At 42.2% G+C, this 19,891-nt stretch overlaps 1 protein-coding gene across 1 annotated transcript in view; it reads right to left on the bottom strand.

Moving 5' to 3' along the window:
- arvcfb (ARVCF delta catenin family member b) overlaps window positions 1-19,651 on the bottom strand; it is a 268,096-nt gene extending 248,445 nt beyond the window's left edge. Inside the window, exon 1 of the mRNA XM_069682303.1 lies at window positions 19,331-19,651. The gene's annotated coding sequence lies outside the window, so the exon portion shown is untranslated. The remainder of the gene's footprint in view (window positions 1-19,330) is intronic.
- Between the last annotated feature and the right edge of the window lie 240 nt (window positions 19,652-19,891).

Below are 19,891 nucleotides of genomic sequence, written 5' to 3'. Positions count from 1 at the left end.
GCACAAAATAGCTTAGCCAAGCGTTTCCTGCTGGAGAATTATCAGCCATTGAATTTGGACTAATTACTGTTTCACGGATTGCAGTGCTGAGACAGCATGATATGTCCTATTGTCTCATATGAGATGTATGCTGGGACATTCATATTGCTGTATTTGTGTATGTGGTGTGTACATTAGTGCAAAACATCTGGTTTGAAGGCTTGAAGGAGCTTCATACATACTGCAGGAAGCCCTCTATGCTGCAGAGCTCTGCAGCAGCCACAATTGATTTCATCTCAACCACAACATTGGGTGGCACATAGACCCTCCTTTGAAGCGCTCCTCCATGGTACATACAGCTCTGCATTAAAGAACTATTCACTTTAAATGGAGGGGGAGATAGGAGGAAGGAAAATATGCTGTATTAATGAGGCAGCACCCAAAAAAGCACTTTAGAGAGGTTCCCAATTAAACTGTCACAAACTCCAAACCAGCCACTTCTAATCGCCAAAATCCCTTGTAATGGGAGGGTATACTGTTACTTTTCATGCTCCAGTCGTTTCTCCTCTAGCTCTAAGAGAGTTTTCTGCCGTAGGAGGCAGGAAAAGCCGGCTTGTATCCACCATCATCCAGTCCCAGCTGGGCAAAGCTCCTGGCTTTCACCCTCCACAGAAGACGGCTGCAGCGCGAGCTCTGCACATCAAAAACTCTCCCACACATAAAGCCCGGCATTGATGAATACGCTGGCATCTCCTCCGCCACATTCATGTTCTGACAGTGTCTCTTTATATTTGCTGCCAGCTCTTAAGTAGGGGAGAAAAACATTTTCCTGTCTTTATTTGACAGCCTCTTCATGAGGCCATCTCACTGACCTCCGCATAAATTAGCGTCACACTGATGCCCGGCCAGAGCGACAAACATGGAAACTGTATAATTTTCTTCCTTATATGCAAAAATTAAAATACTCATCACTCAATTATGAGGTTAATGTTCAGGAAATAATTCAGTTCTTTCAAATTCCATTTGTTATTGTTGATAGTAAAGAAGAATGCCACCTTCAGGCACTGTGATTTTACTTTTCTCTTGCCTATTGCCCTCAACCCTCAGAGTTTACTTCAACTTAAAGGAATAGTTTGCAAATCTTCGAAAAAAGCTCTGTAGCCCAACTGAAATTTTGCCGGGTGTTAGAAGAAAACATTTTTGACTATGCTGTCCATTAAATATGAAATTACAATGTTGGATGTCCGGACTAAATCTAAGTGAAGTTTCAAATCTGTAGGTATGTTGCAGTAATCCCCAGGTGTCTCAGCTCAGTCTGCAGGCTGCTGTGAACGGCAGCTTTCACACTGTTGTTTCTACACGCTGCACTTTGTGACGTCACAAAGTGCAGCCTCAGCAGGCTTCGGAGAGCCGGCCAATCAGAAGAAACAGGCTTGTAGTGGCGGGGTTTTGAAAAGGGACAGAGCTGAGGGCCTGCACAGATTACCACAGATTAATTAGGAGTTTTCTTTTTACTGTTAAGTATGCTAAGCTACTCCACAGGTATCACAGAGGGAAATATGAAGCCTGAAATTAGCATAATACCCAAGCAAGGGGGAAACATTTACCCTGGCACTGTCTTAAAGCAAAAAAGTTCTTCCAACCAAAAAAAAGTCCAGCACATAACCTTCCCCAAAACCTTTTATCTTACTTATATTGGATTTTCTATTATTTTTGTTGTAATAGATTCAATAAAAACAGATCTTACATGTTTTCAGTGAGCTTTAGAGGTGCTAGTAGCTAAGTGAAGCTAGTGGGCTGCTGGCAGGAGTTCACGTTTATCTGTTAGATATGACTTATCTATCTCTCAGCCAGAAAGACGTATACTGTAAAATTCGGTGTATAAGACGCACTTTCAATACATTTTTTTTTTTAAATCTAAAAAGTGGGCTGCATCCTACGTACCAATGCAACCAATATAGCAGTATGGCGCAGACGATGGCGCTATAATCTAGTCACCAAGTTGGCTATGAACACAGGGTTAATACCAAAGGAAAGTCTGCAATGTTACGTCTGAGCAAAGTTACCGTAGGCTGAGCTCAACTACAGCACTGGTAGCTATATAAATATACTGTTTTAGAAACCCCTTCTTCTCTCTGGGATACCCCCAAAATAGACTGCGTCTTATGTTCAGGATTTTACTGTAAATGTGGTTCCTAATATGTCATAACATGTCTTTAAGTCTGGTACTGTACCAGCATTTCCCACAATGCAGCAACCTTCAAAGGAGTCTAAAAGTATTCCCCATGCATAGGGAATTTACTGTCATGAACAAGACTTTAATTCAAAATAATCTCTGTTTCAGGGAGGCGTTTACAGGAGTCTTTATTTAATATGTCTTTGTAGATCATTAAGGCATCACTCACTGCTGATTTCAAAAGGAAATTCTGAAACACTGATCTCATTATTCCCTCTAAGCTGTAATTTCTCTGAGTATTTATGCAATGATTTTTGAGTTAAATCCCCAGACTTGATTAATGAATTCTCTCTTACCATCCAAACCAAAATTACGCCTCCTGTGAAAGCTCGGGAAAACTGAATACTGTAGCTGAGCGCAGCAGGAGTGCAAACAGTAATGCAGTCAGAGGAAAGAACATGGCTTTAATTCTCTAATGAGGTGCACACACATATCTGCATACGTTAACGACCATTAGGACTTTGTTTTCATCTCTTTAGACTAAAACTGTTGCCTGCTGCTTCTCTGTGTGTTCAAGTGGCCTACTGTTTCAGGAACCCCATTTTTTAAAGTGGGTTGTGTGTGTGTGTGCGTGTGTGTGTGTGTGAGAAAGAGGTTTATGCAAACATTTTGGCATGTAGATGTGTTCAGGCCTGGACTCCTATCAAACAAAATTTTGGATGATCTGAATATCAGCATAGCCATGATTTGGTTCCAGAGACAGATTTGGCCCCTTCTACATGTGTCAGTAGATGATCTATATTGTATTTTTGTTTGTTTTGTTTATTCTGTTGCAATTTATCAATCATCATTTCAGTCTTTAGTGGCCTGTGCGACGAGGTGTCGGTTATCCGGTTTTTATGGACGACGTGGAGGCTAAAGCCGCCGTCTGTGTTCTGTCACGATGAGCTGCTCTCAGATGTGACCTAAAATGTTGTGAAAGTCTTTTGCACAGACCTGTACTTAGAGTTATGAAAGGCATAAAGATCGTAATACGTACAGCCGCCTCTCACAGGATTTAAATTAGCTAACTTTGTGATATCCCAGAGTCTGTACAATAACAATAACAGCAATAATTTCATAATGATACTGTTTTAATGATTCCTCTCCAACAGGTTTCCTCTGACTGTCGGACTGTGATAACTCTACCCGGAACATCTTAGAAAGAAAAAGTAATCATCTTTTCTATCCGGTCAGCAAAGGACGACTGGTGGAGCCGCAGTATTGACGCCCCTCCCCTTCCTCTACCCAAAACACACCTTTACCTTGTGGACTTGTTGGAGCCCTCAGGTGGGCTCAGTCTGCAGCAGAACAGCTTCTTGTGTTGGTCTGAAGCAGATATTTACGTTTATGGAAAGTTCAATGACTGTAGGGTTAGTGTTAGTTACGTCTCCTCTCCCCGTTCCTCCTCTACTCTGCTACTCGGGAACAGAACGCTTCAGGATCCCCATTTGTCAACAGAGCTGTCAATCATGAGGTCACACCCCCCTTTTACAGCATCAAACAGAGAGATCTCCTCCATCTCATGAGAATCTCTCATGTCTCTGGAGTGTCCTCTGTGATCTCGGGAGTGTTCGCGACTGTCTCTGATGTGTTCTCAACCATCTCGGGTGTGTCCTCTACCATTTCGGGAGTGTTCTCAACCGTCTCAGGTGATTCCTGCACCTGTGTGTGTGTGTGTGTGTGTGTCTGTGTTGCAAATTTTTATCTTGATTCAAAGTGTACAAGTTGAATCCAGGAAGTAACTGGTCCTGGAACAGAAATATTGCAAGACATAACCCCCCAATTAAACCACATTTTTTGGTTTTTCCACTTCTCACTAAAGTACAGTGAATAGTCAAGATATAAAATGCTATAGGTGAACTTTGGAGGTGCTGATATGCATTTATTTTACCTGTGGACCAAACTAGGTTCGCTGTGTCAGCCTGTTATAAGCCTTCTGATAACAGGCTAAGCTAAGCACTCTACGTCTACTGGCTGAAGCCTGAGTGTGGACAAATCTTCTTATCTAACTCCGGGCATGAAAGCGAATTAGTGTATTTATCATAATATTTAACTGGTATATGTTGTGTAAAGTGATGGCTGATAGCACAAATTATAAAACAAAATTGATATGACAGCATATAAAGTATTGACTACAAAAATCTCCTCTTATTGGCATGCAAACACCGTAGAGAAAAAATGGGACAAAGTGCATGGGGGGGCGTCTAAGAGGGCGGTAATTGGCTCTGTCGGTGTAGTGCACCAAGGACAGGTCGCCTGAGATTTGACCTCAGCACTGACATGACTAAAATGCCAGATGGCCGACCTGTTCCGCTGGACTGCCCTTTTACATGAGAGCTTTCTCAATTTACTTGTTCCCCTGAAAATCTTCATTGGAGGGTTTTTTGGCATTAAGATGTCCTTTTCAGTGAAACAGACATCAAGTTGTACTCTCCAGAGGGGCCGGGCCTGCGCTCAGTAGAAAGTTCAAAAGGACAGAGTTTTTCCCACACTGCATCTCACTGCAGACCACCTACCCATGATGCACTTTTTACTTCTTATTTGGGCCCAATGAAGTCAGAAGAAAAAGGCCGAGATGCAATCCAGATGTCACCAAATCAGATGCTCTCCACTCTCAAGCTATCAAGTCAGAATGAGATTCAGAAACTGGAAAGAGTCGTCGCAACTGCAAGAGGACAATACGACGTGGGATCCTCGCCGTGTGGGCTCAGAATTACAAGCCGACTCCAGCTTACAGAGATTCTAACAGAGACGCGGCACAGAAATAGTTAAGTGTTGTACTATCTCATCTAGTTCCCCAAACCTTTCTTTGGGAAGCAATTACCTTCTAAAGCAAACAAATTACAGCTACTGTTCAGGCAACTTATCCCCTCTTGAACCATCTCATTTTGTGCCAGCTCCATTTCACACATTTTCAAGCTCCAGAGCAAACGTCAAATAGGAACAAAGACGCAAATTATCAGCGAGGAAAGGCGGCAGGCAAAGCAGCGTTCTGAAGATATATATATGTCACTGACTTCAAAACAGTTCATCAGTTGACCAGTGAGTGGCACGTGTGCAGCATATGCCCAAAATCAGCAGACAGAAGATTTTTATTGAATCTCAAGGGGTTTTTTTTCTTGTTTCTTTTTTTAGCTTTTTAGAGTTTTCACTTCCAAAATGAGTGTGCTTTATTCATCACTACTGGTTTGACTTCCCATTCCACTGTCACATCACCTTGTAGGAACACGTAGGGTTGATGCATCACCTCACTTTGGTTGTAATTGCTAAATACATTAAAAACCTATGCAATATTAGAGCATTGGTTTAGCTCAGTAGATAAGGCATACAATAATCTTTAAACAATCTTTTGTTTAAAGATTATTGGTAAAGTACAATCTTAATCTTAGTACAATCAAAAAAAGTAATCCAATATCAGCAAGACTATGTCATGCCTGGATTTTTTAAAACACTTACTTTGTAAAGACAATTGTTATATAAATAAAGTTATACAACAGTTAGTTCAGACCAAGTAATCTGATTGGACAAGAGGCATTCCATGAGTGCTGATATAGAGCACGACATCACTGGGACTTTTCACTCTGTGTATCACTCCGCCTCAGCCAGGTGTTCTGAATACTGTTAATTAACATTACAGCAGACATTGATCAAGCTGGTCCCTCTGAATCACACAGCAGACTCTTATTTCCCTGGCTGATGATAAATTAAAACAAACAGATAAATGTAGATGATAAAAAAACAGCTGATCTGTGGTAACCTGTCGACACAGAGAGCAGGAGAATGTTTGGGTTGCTTGGCAACAACAGTCCAGTTTCAGTTCAGTTGTGGAACTCGTTGAGTTGGTGGAGCCAAAAATAATCTGTTGCTGATTATTACTTTTTGCTACTACTTTCGTATAACTTGTATAAAAGCCATATCGGGCGCTGGTTTAGCTCAGCGGTTAAAATTGCGTCCCATATACAGAGCCTATAGGCTATAGCCTCGTTGCGTTGGCCCCGGGTTCGCCTCGGCCCATTGCTGCGTGTCATATCCTACCGCTCTACGCCTGTTGAAAGGCCTGCCATAAGAAAAATAAAAGCAATATCACACTCAAGGTTGTGATGTTTTATTGAATATCAGCACTGCTGTGATTTACTCGTAGAGTGGCCGAGTAATCAATTAATCTTGAATAATCAATCTCAAGCTTAATTATTATTTCTATTATTATTATAAAAACTTGCTGCATCATTGTCTGTCTTTAGCATCTATAATTAAAAGTGTAAAGTTCTTAATGAAGCCATGAACCTTCTTTGCAGAGGTCAACTAGTCATCCTGCAGCGTACAGCATACATGTCAAATACCAAACACCAAAAGCAGCAGGACGTCCCTCTACATCCGGTCACATTTTGCAGTGTGCAAGCCATCATGCTTTTTTTTGGCTTCTGACCCAAAATCCTCTGCACAGCAGGAGACGGGTCACATCGACTGAGCTGCTGAGAGAGCGCAAACAGATGCGCTGCGTGCTGCAATGGCTTCATATACACCAAGTATGTAGAGTTCAAGGCCCAATGATTTGGAAAAAGCTGTATGTCCCAGTTGTATGCACGTACTCTGTGCAAAGTAGATACTGTCCCAGGGCAGCTGCAGGACGTACTCTTAGTAGAAAGTAGAAGCAGGTAAGGACAGGTTGCTTTTCTCTGTTAGTGTCAGTGTGTGGCCTGGACTGATCCGTGCTCCAGTGTTGACACCGCTCGGGACAGCTCCAGTGATTACAATTACGCAGCTCTTATCCCTTGACATAATCAAGGCAGGCCAGTATGTACAGGGCGGGGGTTAATCCTCAAGACTCGAGTCTGGGAGAGGAGGCTGAGGGAGAGGAGGGGTGGCAGAGCATGTAGAGACAGACAGATGAGCAGACAGCCATGGTACAGTTTGGTCACTGTTTGTCTCAAGTTGCTGTCATTAGACAAACACCTCATTACCATACAGAACATTCAGTACAGGCCTGGGTGTGCTCTGCAGAGGGAAATACACTGAGGGAGGGGGAGAGAGCAGAGAGGGGGAGAGATGTGTTTAAGGAATATTCAGGAGAGGAATTCAATCAGCGCTCTGTGTTAACGCAGGACCCATGACGCAGGGAAGGCGTAAGAAAAAGGAGTGGATTACAGGCCTGTAACAAAACACAGGTCAGCTGATGTTCCAATAACAGCTTCACCCGAGGTCCTAACAATGAGAGCGGGAGATGATGCCACAAAAATCTAATTCTAAACCAATTGTGACACAAGCGTCATTGAAAGTCTGGCAGCAGAGAGCTGCATGCACTGACCCGGGCTGTAAGGACACAACACAGCGGCAGAATGAGAAAAAATGAAAGCTACCGGGAACATGAGTCATAATAGTAGTGAGCCGAATGTGGACTGAAATTATCCACGCTGACGTAAACAAAGCTGAGGAGAGAGTATGAAGATGTCTTATTTAGTCCTTTATAGATTTTAAATGATAAATTGGTGGTTTGTATTGATTATATCAAACAAAATATGATACTCTAAAGACAATTAATAAATAGTTTATGCTCTCATAATCTATGTGATCTATGTGAAATGAGGGCTTAGAAATATATTGGGTAATACAGGCCAAGCAGGCAGCAACATTCACTCTTAATAACACTCATCTGCGACTGACTAATGCATCTATTAACTGTAATGTAACTTTAAAGAGGGAGGAATACATGTAGGCAATATCAAAGGACATCAGACATCACAACTCAAATCCTGGTCTTACACATTGACATCAGTGTTATAACGATGAATCTGACGGCCGTACCCAAACTCACTCAGCAGGAAAATGTATATTGGTGTTGTCAGTTCAAATAAAAAACAGCACAGTTATGAACAAAGAGGACAGAGGCTGGAGAAGAAGTAGACTTAATTCACTTCTATTTATTTATATAAACAGCTCCGGAAAAAATTAAGAGACCGCTCCAAATTTTCCTTTCCTATGTCAGCATCTCTCTGTTCACGTCATGGCCAGCCAAGTCCTGATCTGAACCCCATTGAAAACCTCCTGAATGAGATCAAGAGGAAGATAAAGGGTCACAAGGTCATCGAACAAAGCTGAGCTGCTTGAATTTTTGCCCAGTGTCCTTACGTCACCCAACAGCTATGTGACAGACTGGTGGAGAGCATGCCAAGATGCATGAACGCTGTAATTGAAAAAACAGGTTATTACACCATGTCTACTCTTCCTGAGTTAAAACATTAGTATTCTGCTGTTTGGGTAGATGGTAGCTCAGTCTGTAGGGACCCGGAGGATGGCTGGTTCAAATCCCGCTACAGACCAAGTGTGGAATTGGGGCTGGTAGCTGGAGATGTGCCTACGCTTTTCCTGGGCACCGTCAAGGTGTCCCTGAGCAAGGCACCGAATCCCCAACTGCTCGGGGCCCATGTGCATGTGCAGCCCCACTCTGACATCTCTACATTAATGCATGTCCATTTTTGCATCCTGTTGCATGTGTGTATTTCGGGCCTTTGTGTGAGTAGCATGTTTGTACTAACAGTGAGTGAAAAAATGTAATTTCCCCCCAGGGATTAATAACAAATCTCTTCTTCTTGTTGTTTAAACACGAACATGGGCGCCGGTTTGGCTCAGCGGTTGAATCGGCGACCACATACAGAGGCTATAGTCCTCGATGCGGCGGCATCGATGCGGCGATGCACTCTCTCTTCCCTCATTTACGCCACTATCCACTGTCCTCTTTCTAAAATAAAGGCAAAAATGAAAGAACATGAACTTCGAGGTCTGAAAAACATCTTTTTTGCATGTTTTTGTTCTTAACCTGTTGCCATTTTCTGCAAATAAAAGACCGAAATGAGAATATTTAATTTGGAAGTGGGGAGAAATGTTGTTTACAATAAAACAAACCTATAAATAGTAGAAAAGAAAAAAAAGAAGTTGCACTTGTCTCTTCATTTTTTCCATATTGGTTAAACAGTGTGGGTCATAAATATTAACAGAGCAGGGTCCAGAGAAGATAGGTGTACCACTTCTGTTAGCGGTTAGCAGGGTTTCCTGGCGCTTGACTCTACGTAGTATCAAAATAATGTTGAGCTACAAAACTAGAAAGACATACTATGCTAACTTATGTAAAAAATATTTGGTAAATTCTGGGTTATGTTAGCTTGTTTGTAGCATTTAAACCTGATTGTGATTATCCTTAAGTCCTATAATCCCCGAGAAACAGATGCTAATCCTTTGAAATGAAACACTAGGTCAATCCTTAGTGTGTCAATGTCAGCATTTGAGTTCAGTGATTCATGTGTGTAATGATGCTGTACCGTTCCTAACATATTACCTGCAAAACCTGTAAAGTTACTATTAAGTTGAACTCTTTTCTATCTAAGCTGAGAAATGTCTTAAAGACTGAAGATCAAGTAAAATTTGCCAAGTCAACATTTCATTTTCTCTGTGGCTTTATGCAGAGTGGATAATATATTTGTACCTGTATCATTTGTTTACACAGAAGTAACGGTAGCTACTATTACCTTTATCATCCTGAGCTGAAAGCCGTTAAATTGTCCTTAAAATCAGGAGTCAACTTGATTTAAAACATGTTGTGGCAGTAAAATGAGCCATGCATCTTGTGTCTTGGGACACCACTCTCTCAACAGTAGAAGCTAACATTTTTCAAAACTGACAAAATACAATATTTGTCACACATCAAATGCAATGTATCAACAAACCTCACTGTCTACCTTTTATAAAACTTCTAAATTTACCCTCCTGCTGACAGAGGTGATCGATACTCAGCTCTGCAGTCACGCTGTGTCTGCCCGGCCCTGACAAAGACATGAGTTATAGCCTTTGCAGGATGGGCGATGCAGAACAGGTGCCAAGTCAGCGGAGCGGTGCCAGGATGGGTGTCCGAGGGACGGGGGCGGTGGGAGGATCGGGGAGGTTGGAGGTGCATGTTAATCACTTCAGGAGCTGGAGGCTGCGCTCTGCAGGTGTCTGTCCCACAAAGGAGCATTCAGTGTGGGTCTGGACCGGCTGTCCCGTGACCGCTCGCTATCGCACACAGCTTCAGTCAGCTCACAGCAGCCACAGCACACAGCTCATGCATGATCCAACACGGCAGAAGAGCTCTGAATTACAATCATTCAAGTGTCCAAATGCAGCAATAAACTTGTGGATGACACTCAAAATCATTTATGTGCAGAATGTTTTTGATAGTCACCACTCAGTTTGAGACTGTCAAGAAATACTGCATACATTTTGAACATGACCACTTCATGCATGAAGCAGTCAAGGGTGCAAAGCTTATAATTTCTGTTCTAATTGAACTGACAAACACATAATACCATTCCTATGTAACACTGCTGTAGCTGTATAATTCCCATGCTCACTCTAATGAAATGCTACAGTGACCATGAAACTATAATGAGGTAGGTAAAGGGCTTATATGATTAACATAACACTGGCTCATATTGTAGAGCATAGCTGGTAATATAATTATGTGCATATACAAAGTAACCTCAGTAATTTCTTCTCTATTGTTCGTGCTGAAACTGCAGACTCATAAAACAGGCATTTTCCAAGTTAAATAGCTGTGATGTACCACTGTAGTTTAAAGGACCACCGCACCTATCCTCCACCTAGGGCTGTCACGGTAACCACATGATCGTAACACCGCGGTTATGTGACGCCAACCGTGGGGAGGACGCAGTAAACTCACTATCAATGCATCCCAGGGAAGCACCTCATCTGTCCCATACAGAATGATATGAACAACAAACTCGTTTTATAAACCACAGTAATCAAACCTTGCTGTCAGAGCATCCCTGTTTCCCTCTGTGCATCTGATCAGCTTCGACAAGCCTGTGTGTCTAAGCGACATGCTAGTTTAGCCGCTACAACAACGACTACCCCTTCACCACAGATTTCATTTCAACCATAGGTTTTACCGTGTGCCGAACGTGCTGTAGTTAAATAAAGAAAACATACTCTGGCAGCGGGCTGGGGTGCAAGGGGGCGTTAGTGTATCACCGTGGTTAAAAAAATTCACATGACATATTTCTATATGGATACATGTAAGACATCCCTAGTGACAGCCCTACCTCCACCTACGCTGGCGTTCTCACTTATCGTGCCAGAATGAACCTCCTCTAAAGACCATGTGGGCGTGTAAAGACTTGCTTGATTGACATCCCTCTGTCAGAAGTGTTAAGCTTGTTAGGGTGGGAGATGTTTGGTGACGTCATGTAATTCCAGGATATCTCAGCCCCGACTTCAACCTGCCTGAGGGTCTAATCAGCCACACTTAGTAAAAACACCTTTGTGTATGTGCAGGGCCGTTGATTGAAATGCAATATTCTCATATCCAAAGAAATACAATGTCAAGCTGTAACTGGGGGTAATGGAGACTTATAGTAGAAAAAGGCTTTTTTTCCCAGAACAGATATGGACATGACACACCAGGAGAAGCACAGGTGTAATTAATAATATTAAAGAGGGCTGCACTCATTCTAACTTCACTCTCATTCCAATAGAGTCTACTGACACCGGAGACGAAATACCAACTATCTATTAATCCATGTTCCTGTATAACTGAATAATGCAAGAAGCTAGGGCCATAGAATTACAGCTTTATAGGGGAACTTTATTGTTGGATTAAAAAGCTCCATAGGTTAAGAAAGAAATACTAAATACTAATGCTGCGTTCACATGGATTCAGGCAGACGGTAGACGCCAAACTGGATATCATTTTAGTGGACGAGAGCAGGACGGTAAAATGTGTTGAGGCTGGCAGAGATTGCTGGCAATGGTAACGGTGGACGGCATTGCTGTCCAAAGTAAAAAAAACAAACTCTTTGCCGTCCTCTGCAACAGAATTTACAACCGGATGTTACATACCTCCCCCACACAAGACAACATGGGCGATGAGGACAACGAGAAACTTATCATTTTGGTACAACATCCGGAACTTTATGACCAGCGTTTAAAATCCTACAGAGACAGAGTTTGAGGGAAATCTAACAATAATTTTATGTTTGCAATAGAATATCAAGAGAAAGCTGCAGTTATAGCTACAAATATTAGAATAATTACATAACTTAAAAAATTACATAATAATTTTGCCGTCCAAAAGGTGTTGTCCGTCTGCCGTCTGCCTGAATCCATGTGAATGCAGCTTAAAACAGCTGAGTGTGCCTCGTTATCCACACAATATGAGAAAAGACAATATAATAAAATAATCTGAAGAATTAGTGAGGCATTGTAAACAATTTATTCTTGTATTGTTTGTTGGATTAAAATTTCATTTAAACAGAACAAATGCCGGATTTGTCTCTCAGTAGGCCCCACTGCCTTGAAGATGTTAATTTAACTTGACATGAAATGATCCACCCTGCACAGACCAAACTTCTGTTTGCAATACTCATTGTCTTGTTAAACTGAACCTAATGATGTGTTGGCCTCCAACTACCCGTGGTCTATTGCAATGCATTGCAGCTGTTATTGCAGTGTGTTGCAAAACCAATTAATGCATGTAGACTTTGTCTTCTGTTTACTTCTCTCCTTTCTAGTGTACCATGAGGACTTCTGATTAAAATAACAACACAGAACACAATATAAAATACTGCCTACTGGCTCTTATAACTCAGGAATAAAGGTATCAGCCTTCAGATACAAGTGACCAAGGCCGTTACTTCTTTTTTTCTTGCAAACGTGGTTCACATGTCGCTCTGATACAAGGAGGGAAATATTTCACACAGGTAAAGGAGCACAGGGAGAGTGAGTATCCACAGCCATCATAGAACAAATAGGTGTTTTGTTTGTACAACAACGCCATCACGTCTTTTATTTGTTTTGGGATTATTTGCCAGCCTAATCTCAGACTACCTAACTTTGGTATTGTATGAAAAAGTCTGCTGTTGTTGCAAATCTGTTCTTTCAGCCACCAGCATCCTCATTTGTCGGAGTTGGTGGCCTGGAAGAACGTCAGGCGACGTCAGATTGGATTTCTAGTCTCGGTCTTTGCATGTTTTGCAAACTAAACAGGTTTCCATCTGCAAACAAGGCCTCACTGAGTGCAGAAGATGTTTCGCACAAGGATGCATTTGGGGGACTCGGATATTCATCTTTATTTATGCATGCCAGAGTACACGTGGAAAGAAATGCAGCAGAGCGAGGACCAGGCTGCAGCTGCTCGCTCGAAAAGCATCCTGGTACATGAAGACAATGCAGCACCCAGCTTTCTCTGTAGATACAACACACTGAGGAATGAATTGCTTCAAGTGAGTACATTTGATCAACCCTGAGTGGAGATTAAAAAAAAAGTGGGTCAAATCATAACCTATAACAGAGGGCTGAGTAAAATGTGAAAGATATCCTCAGTAAAGAAACATAATTATAATGATTACATAAAAGCACGTAAAATAAGCCTCTTGTCTCCTGCCCCGGTTTGCACATTCCTTTCCTCGACTCCTCTCCTTGCGGCCTTGTTCTTCCACATGATATGAGAGTAGAGGAGACAAGGAAGAGACATGAGGAGACGAGACAACAGGCATTCCACAAATTAGACATTTGTGCTTTAGAGCCAACTTTTAAATTGATGTTAATTAAATACGACGTGTGGCACAGCTGCATCATCTGTCCATTGTCTTATTAAAGCCTACCGCAGTGTTTATGATCTTTGTCAGCTCAGTTTAAGAATGTTCATGACAAATTATATGGTTTGTAAACTCCTGCTGTGTGACAGGCTTATTTTATATTTCACTGGTGCCAAATACACTTCAGCAAATTATACACGTGTGCATCCTGGCTCATAGCTCCTCCAGCAAGACTCCTCTCTCCTCGAGAAGCATTTTAAGAACCAAGGCCTCCTTCAAGATGTTAAAGACTGATTTCTGGTTCGTGGACAGGAGGACGGAGGAGTGAGGAGACAAAGAGGCACAGGATAAAAGGAATCCGAAAAGCCCATTCAGGAGGAGGATATCCTACTTGTTCACCTTAAAACCTGAAAGAATTATTGTTCCCAAGGACCTTCAAACTTCCTTTTCTAATAGAAATGTCTGTATAAAAGTTTGAAGTAAGAATCAAAAAAGAAGCAAGGAGCAAGAAGAAAGGTAAGATTATTTTTAACCATTTCTTGACCATTACAAATTAACTAACCACCTGCCTAGTGTTGTGCAGGCCCTCTTTTTGCCACCAAAACAGCCCTGACCCGTTGAGGCATGGACTCCACTAGACCTCTGAAGGTGTGCTGAGGTATCTGGCACCAAGACGTTAGCAGCAGATCCTTTAAGTCCTGTAAGTTGCGAGGTGGAGCCTCTGTGGATCGAACTTGTTTGTCAAGCACATCCCACAGATGCTCCTTTGGATTGAGATCTGGAGAATTTCGAGGCCAAGTCAACACGTTGACTCAAACCATTCCTGAACTGTTTTTGCAGTGTGGCAGGGCACATTATCCTGCTGGAAGAGGCCACTGCCATTAGGGAATACTGTTTCAATGAACGGGTGTACTTGGTCTGCAACAAAGTAACATCCACCTGAATGGTAGGACCCAAGGGTTCCCAGAACATTGCCAAAAGCATCACACTGCCTCCGCCGACTTGCCTTCTTCCCATAGTGCATCCTGGTGTCATGTCTTCCCCTTACATTGCTCCGTGGTCCAGTTCTGATGGCCATTGTAGGCGCTTTCAGCGGTGGACAGGGGTCAGCATGGGCACCCTGACTGGTCTGCGGCTATACACAACAAACTGTGATGCTCTGTGTGTTCTGACACCTTTCTATCAGAACCTGCATTAACTTTTTCAGCATTATGAGATTCAGTAGCTCTTCTGTTGGATCAGACAACAGGGGCCATCCTTCACTCCCCACGGCATCAATGAGCCTCGGCCTCCCATGTTCCTAAGACCACTTTTGGTAGGTCCAGTAGTAGTTTTGGAGATGCTCTGACCCAGTCATCTAACCATCACAATGTGGCCCTTGTCAAAGTCACTCACATCTTTATGCCTGCCCATTTTTCCTGCTTCCAACATGAACATCAAGGACAAAATGTTCACTTGCTGCCTAACATATCCCACCCACTGACAGGTGCCATTGTAACAAGTCAATCAATGTTTTTCACTTCACCTGTCAGTGGTCATAATGTTATGCCTGATCGATGTATAGACAAGATTTTGTCCATATCGATTAACCTCTTTGCTTTCTGACACGATTATTGATTTGTCGACTTAGGACCCACCTGTGCAAGATGTACCCCCTTTAGCCTCGTACATGAAGGTATAGACTTAAACCCCCCATGTTCCAAAATAATATAAATATGTAAATGGTTGGATAGATGGAGTTAAAGCCTTAGTGAATCATCCTCAGATGGTGCCATGTCACGTCAGTTCCTGCAGACTGAGACAGAGACATGATCTGACATCAACCAGCATCTACATTATATCCAAATTGCCAACATGCTGCAGGGCTGATAGTTAGGAATACTTACATCTTCTTCAGGCATCAGACTTCAAAATAAATCAGTGCATCGGAGCATGAACGGCTCTCCAGATTAAAGCTGACCTCATGTCTTGTCAGGTCCATTAGAAAAATTAGATTTTAACCTTTAAGAACATCGAGTGGTGATACAAGAATGAGTTCAAAAGACTGAAAACAGAGTGTACTTCAAAGAGAGGCTCTGCTGGGGTCAGATCTGCTGGCTGAAAAAAATTCTGCAGCATAACAAAACATATTTCTGTGCTTCTCACGATGTGCAGCTGTGTTTTGTTTGTCATTAATTAGCTTGTTAACTTGTGATTATTGTAGTGAATTTTAACCACTGTGCTTTTCTGCCTCAGGAAAAAAACAGAATATAAAATAGGAGAGAGAGAGAGAGAAAGTTGTTATTTTTTTGCCAGCATACAGGAAAGCATGCGATGGCTTAAGCAGGAAACAGATAAAATAGGATTTTAAACATTAGTATTCATGGGAAGTCGTCCTGTTTATCCCCGGTCACGGAGCATTTTTCAGTTTTGAGCACATTCAAAGGTGGAAAATTCTGGTCCTGTCCAGAGACTGCTCTGTGTTTGAGTTGCAAATATTTTTGTGTTCCAACGGAGCTACACTTCCTGATTGCCAATGAACCTTAAACATATTCTGTGAAAGCAAGGATGTGCTGAAAGAGCAGCATCTGAGGAGACCTTGCGAAAACGACCCATTGACACCTATAGGCGATACAGTATGGATAAAATCCTACAAGAGGGTGAAATCAATGTAACAACAGCTGCAGGTAAGAAGTCAATCTGTTACGACCAGGACTGAATTTAGAGTATAACAGTCGATGTTGAGACTCTGAACAGTGTAGTATGCGGTGATTTAACCAGAAGATCCACACGTCATACAGTATTATCATTCTATAAGAATCTGACGCGACTGGCATTGGTTAAAACACATCCAGATAAATTACTACAAGAACATGAAGGAATGCTGCGTCACTGTGTTTCACTCTTTCTGAGAAGGCCTGATGGTCTGAATAGCCTAGTTCACCTATGATCAGTCCAATATCTTGGCAGAAATCTTGAAATCTTTGAGGCAGAACTGATCAAAAATAGCTCCTGCAATGATGTACAAGAGTGAAAACACTGTGAAGGTCCTTGAGGAGTTTGCTGGCGAAATCTGTTGCAGCTCATTTCCGTGCTAACTCTCACGGACCCCCTCTCTCATGATCAGCATAGATTGATCTCTTTTCCTGCACCTGCAACCATTTCTTCTAACACATCTTGTTTATTTATCTCAAACAATTCAATTTGGCTTGAATTGTCAATTTTCCACTTTAGCGTGGCTCTCCAGGCTGGCTTATGACTAACGAACAAGGCACAACATCTATGAACATGTCATTAAGGTCTACCACATTCCCTACATGGCTTTGACAGCAAACCTGCTATAAGCACTGACCAAAGTAAAAACTTACAGAGATGTTCCTGCGCCATTATTTCCTTCCTGATATGACTCAGATACTAGATATATAGAAATTGTAACGCTAGGTATAAGTTCCTGTTTATGTTTGCTGTTGTTTTGCAGTTCATTGAGGGAGGTGTCCACTGTAGTGGGTAATTGGCGGAGAAGTAGCTCCCGGGGGGAGGGAAGAGGGAGTTATTGTGATAAAGCTACTTTTAAGTGGGCGTTCTGGGGAGAAGAACACGCATGCTGAGCGAGCGAGAGCTAAGTGAGAAAAGCAGTGAGCCAACCTGTTTGTTCTTTTTCCAGGAATACCTCAACCTCGGGTTAGCTGTTGCTGCGACAAGGAAATAAATCTGGCCTCTGTTGAGCTAGCAACGCACAGCACCTCTTCCTCATTCTTCCTCCATCTGTCTAGCTTCCCTGCAATGCTACAATATATGTACTGTTATTTAACAGCTGTAGTGCCTTCACTACAAACCCAGCATCACAGTGCTTCACTCGAAGTAGAAGCTTTAGATACTCTGCAAAATGTTGTTTTACTGGTGCAATTTCCCAGTGTACATAATGGTAAATGGACTGTGCTTATATAGCGCTTTTCTGGTCTTCCGACCACTCAAAGCTGCTTTTACACTACATGTCACATTCACCCTTTTATACACACATTCACACACTGATGGCAAAGGCCTAAGTGCAATCTTCCAATCTCTTATCAGATCTATGCCCGTTCATGCCTTTGGGAGCAATTTAGGGTTCAACGTCTTGCCCAAGGACACTTCAACATGTGACTGTAGCAGTCAGGGATCGAACCCCCAACCCTCCAGTTGAGAGACGACCGGCTCTACCACTGAGTCACAACCGCCCGACAAAATAACGTTTGATTGTTTGCTAGCAAAACACTGTTCTTCATAATCCAACCACGGTGGCAGAGCAGTGCAGCTTGCTGTTTAGATTATTGGAGCAGTGAAGAAGAATTGATTTCTGGTTAAACAGGTAGATTTTTTTTCAAGGCTTATAAATGATTTCATGTCAGATCAGGGCATGGACTGGTATCAAGGCATACTGGTATTGGTTTTGGAACAACTTTAATATATGAATCAAACTTTAATTTTGTCTTTTAAAACTATATGTTAACGGAACGCTGGTTTAGCTCTGTTGGGAGAGCAAGTGCTCCATGTGTTGAGGCTACAGTCCTCGACGCACTGATTGCGGTGCATGTCATCCCCCACTTTCTACTCCCTACATTTCCTGTCTCTCTTCAGCTGTCCTATCTGATAAAAAAGGCAAAAGCCAAAAAATGATCATCTCAAAACTTCTCACAGCAGACTTTGAGTTCAATATTTCATTTCAATATTTTCGGGGTTTTTTTTATCAAGACATTCAGACAAAAAGTCTAAGCAAAATGAATTACACATGCTCAAATTTAATTCCTATAATTGCATCCAACCATCTCCTGGGGCCATGAGAGCTACCTGGGTGTGATAACGCTGACCAGGACCAATCACAGTCCACTGAGAACTTCATTTGAGCCTCTTAAAGGCCTGAGCTCAGGTCGATGTTTTGCAGCTTTCAGTCATTCTGGCGGCTTCTCACATGGGACGTGAATGCAGCACTAGTAACCCAACAACACCATCAGTCCATGACACTGACACTGACAGCCGCCCCTTCTCCAAATAAGGTAATTAGAGGGGACAAACCGGAAGACTCTCCATGGTAACTCACTCACAAACAGGAGGGGCAAAACAATGGACTAGTGAGGATGAGATGATTGACAGCTCGTTGCGGCTCGCGCTCGCTGCCTTTCACTGCATCCATTAGCGATAAGAGCTTACAACAACACACGAATACACACAATATATCGCATTTTTTTCAAAGTATGTGATGCAACAAACAATTCAGCAGCATATAAACTGGTTCCCACTGTTGTACCACATTATAAACACCGACTATTCATTAAAAGCGTGATAAATCACACTGGGTCCGTGTATGGTAATCAATATGCTTCATTTGAGCACCTGCTCAGTCATCAGTAATGAAGCCGAGGGTTCATTTTCAGCTTTTCTAATGTCACTTCACATTGTATTTACATTTATTGTTGATAAATTACTGTCACACCCTCCTCCTGAGTTGTAATGGCACAGGCTAAAACTTGGCGTCGCAACATAATCACCACATGGATTTGCACGAGAAAGCAAAAAGCTGCATTGACATTACCTCAGTTTCTCCTGCTCATCCTCGTGTTTGAAGGCGAAGAGACTCCCCAGTGTGATGTGCAGTACTCCGAGCCTCAACTGAATCACGTTATTCTCTGTGTAATTTGGCTGCTGCGGGGATACTACTGTTACAACCTCTCAAATCTCTATGTGTAGTTGTCAGGTGCTGCTCGCGCGTCCTTCAATCACGCGTCACATGCAAAAACGGAAGTGTCCTAACTGAATTAAAAGTTATTTCTTGTACTCAAAGCGACTATCGTTAATTAGGCTACAACTAATTAGCTACTGCGACGTTGTTTTGTATGAAAGGCAGAGCAGCCTCTATCCCTCTCATCCACAGCAGTGCTGGATGCTGCTGTCGGTCACGGCATGTGTCTCCGCCCCATCACCACTCGCTCAGTATTGGAGGATATTTCTGATAGATTTTTCATGATTTATCTTAATAATAATTAATCAAGTGATTCACTCTTATTAATGCTTGAAGTATTATAAATTGGTTAGTCCACAAGGCTATAATTCATTGTATACAGAGATTAATCCGTTAACTTGGCCATTAGATGCC

The sequence above is a fragment of the Semicossyphus pulcher genome, unplaced genomic scaffold (genome assembly GCF_022749685.1).
Source record: "Semicossyphus pulcher isolate SPU_LCO1_2020_fin unplaced genomic scaffold, fSemPul1.0.p SCAF_6, whole genome shotgun sequence".
In the NCBI taxonomy this organism is placed as follows: Eukaryota; Metazoa; Chordata; class Actinopteri; order Labriformes; family Labridae; genus Semicossyphus; species Semicossyphus pulcher.
The sequence above is the reverse complement of the archived record's forward strand: the minus strand, read 5'-3'. Positions and strand labels throughout refer to the sequence as shown.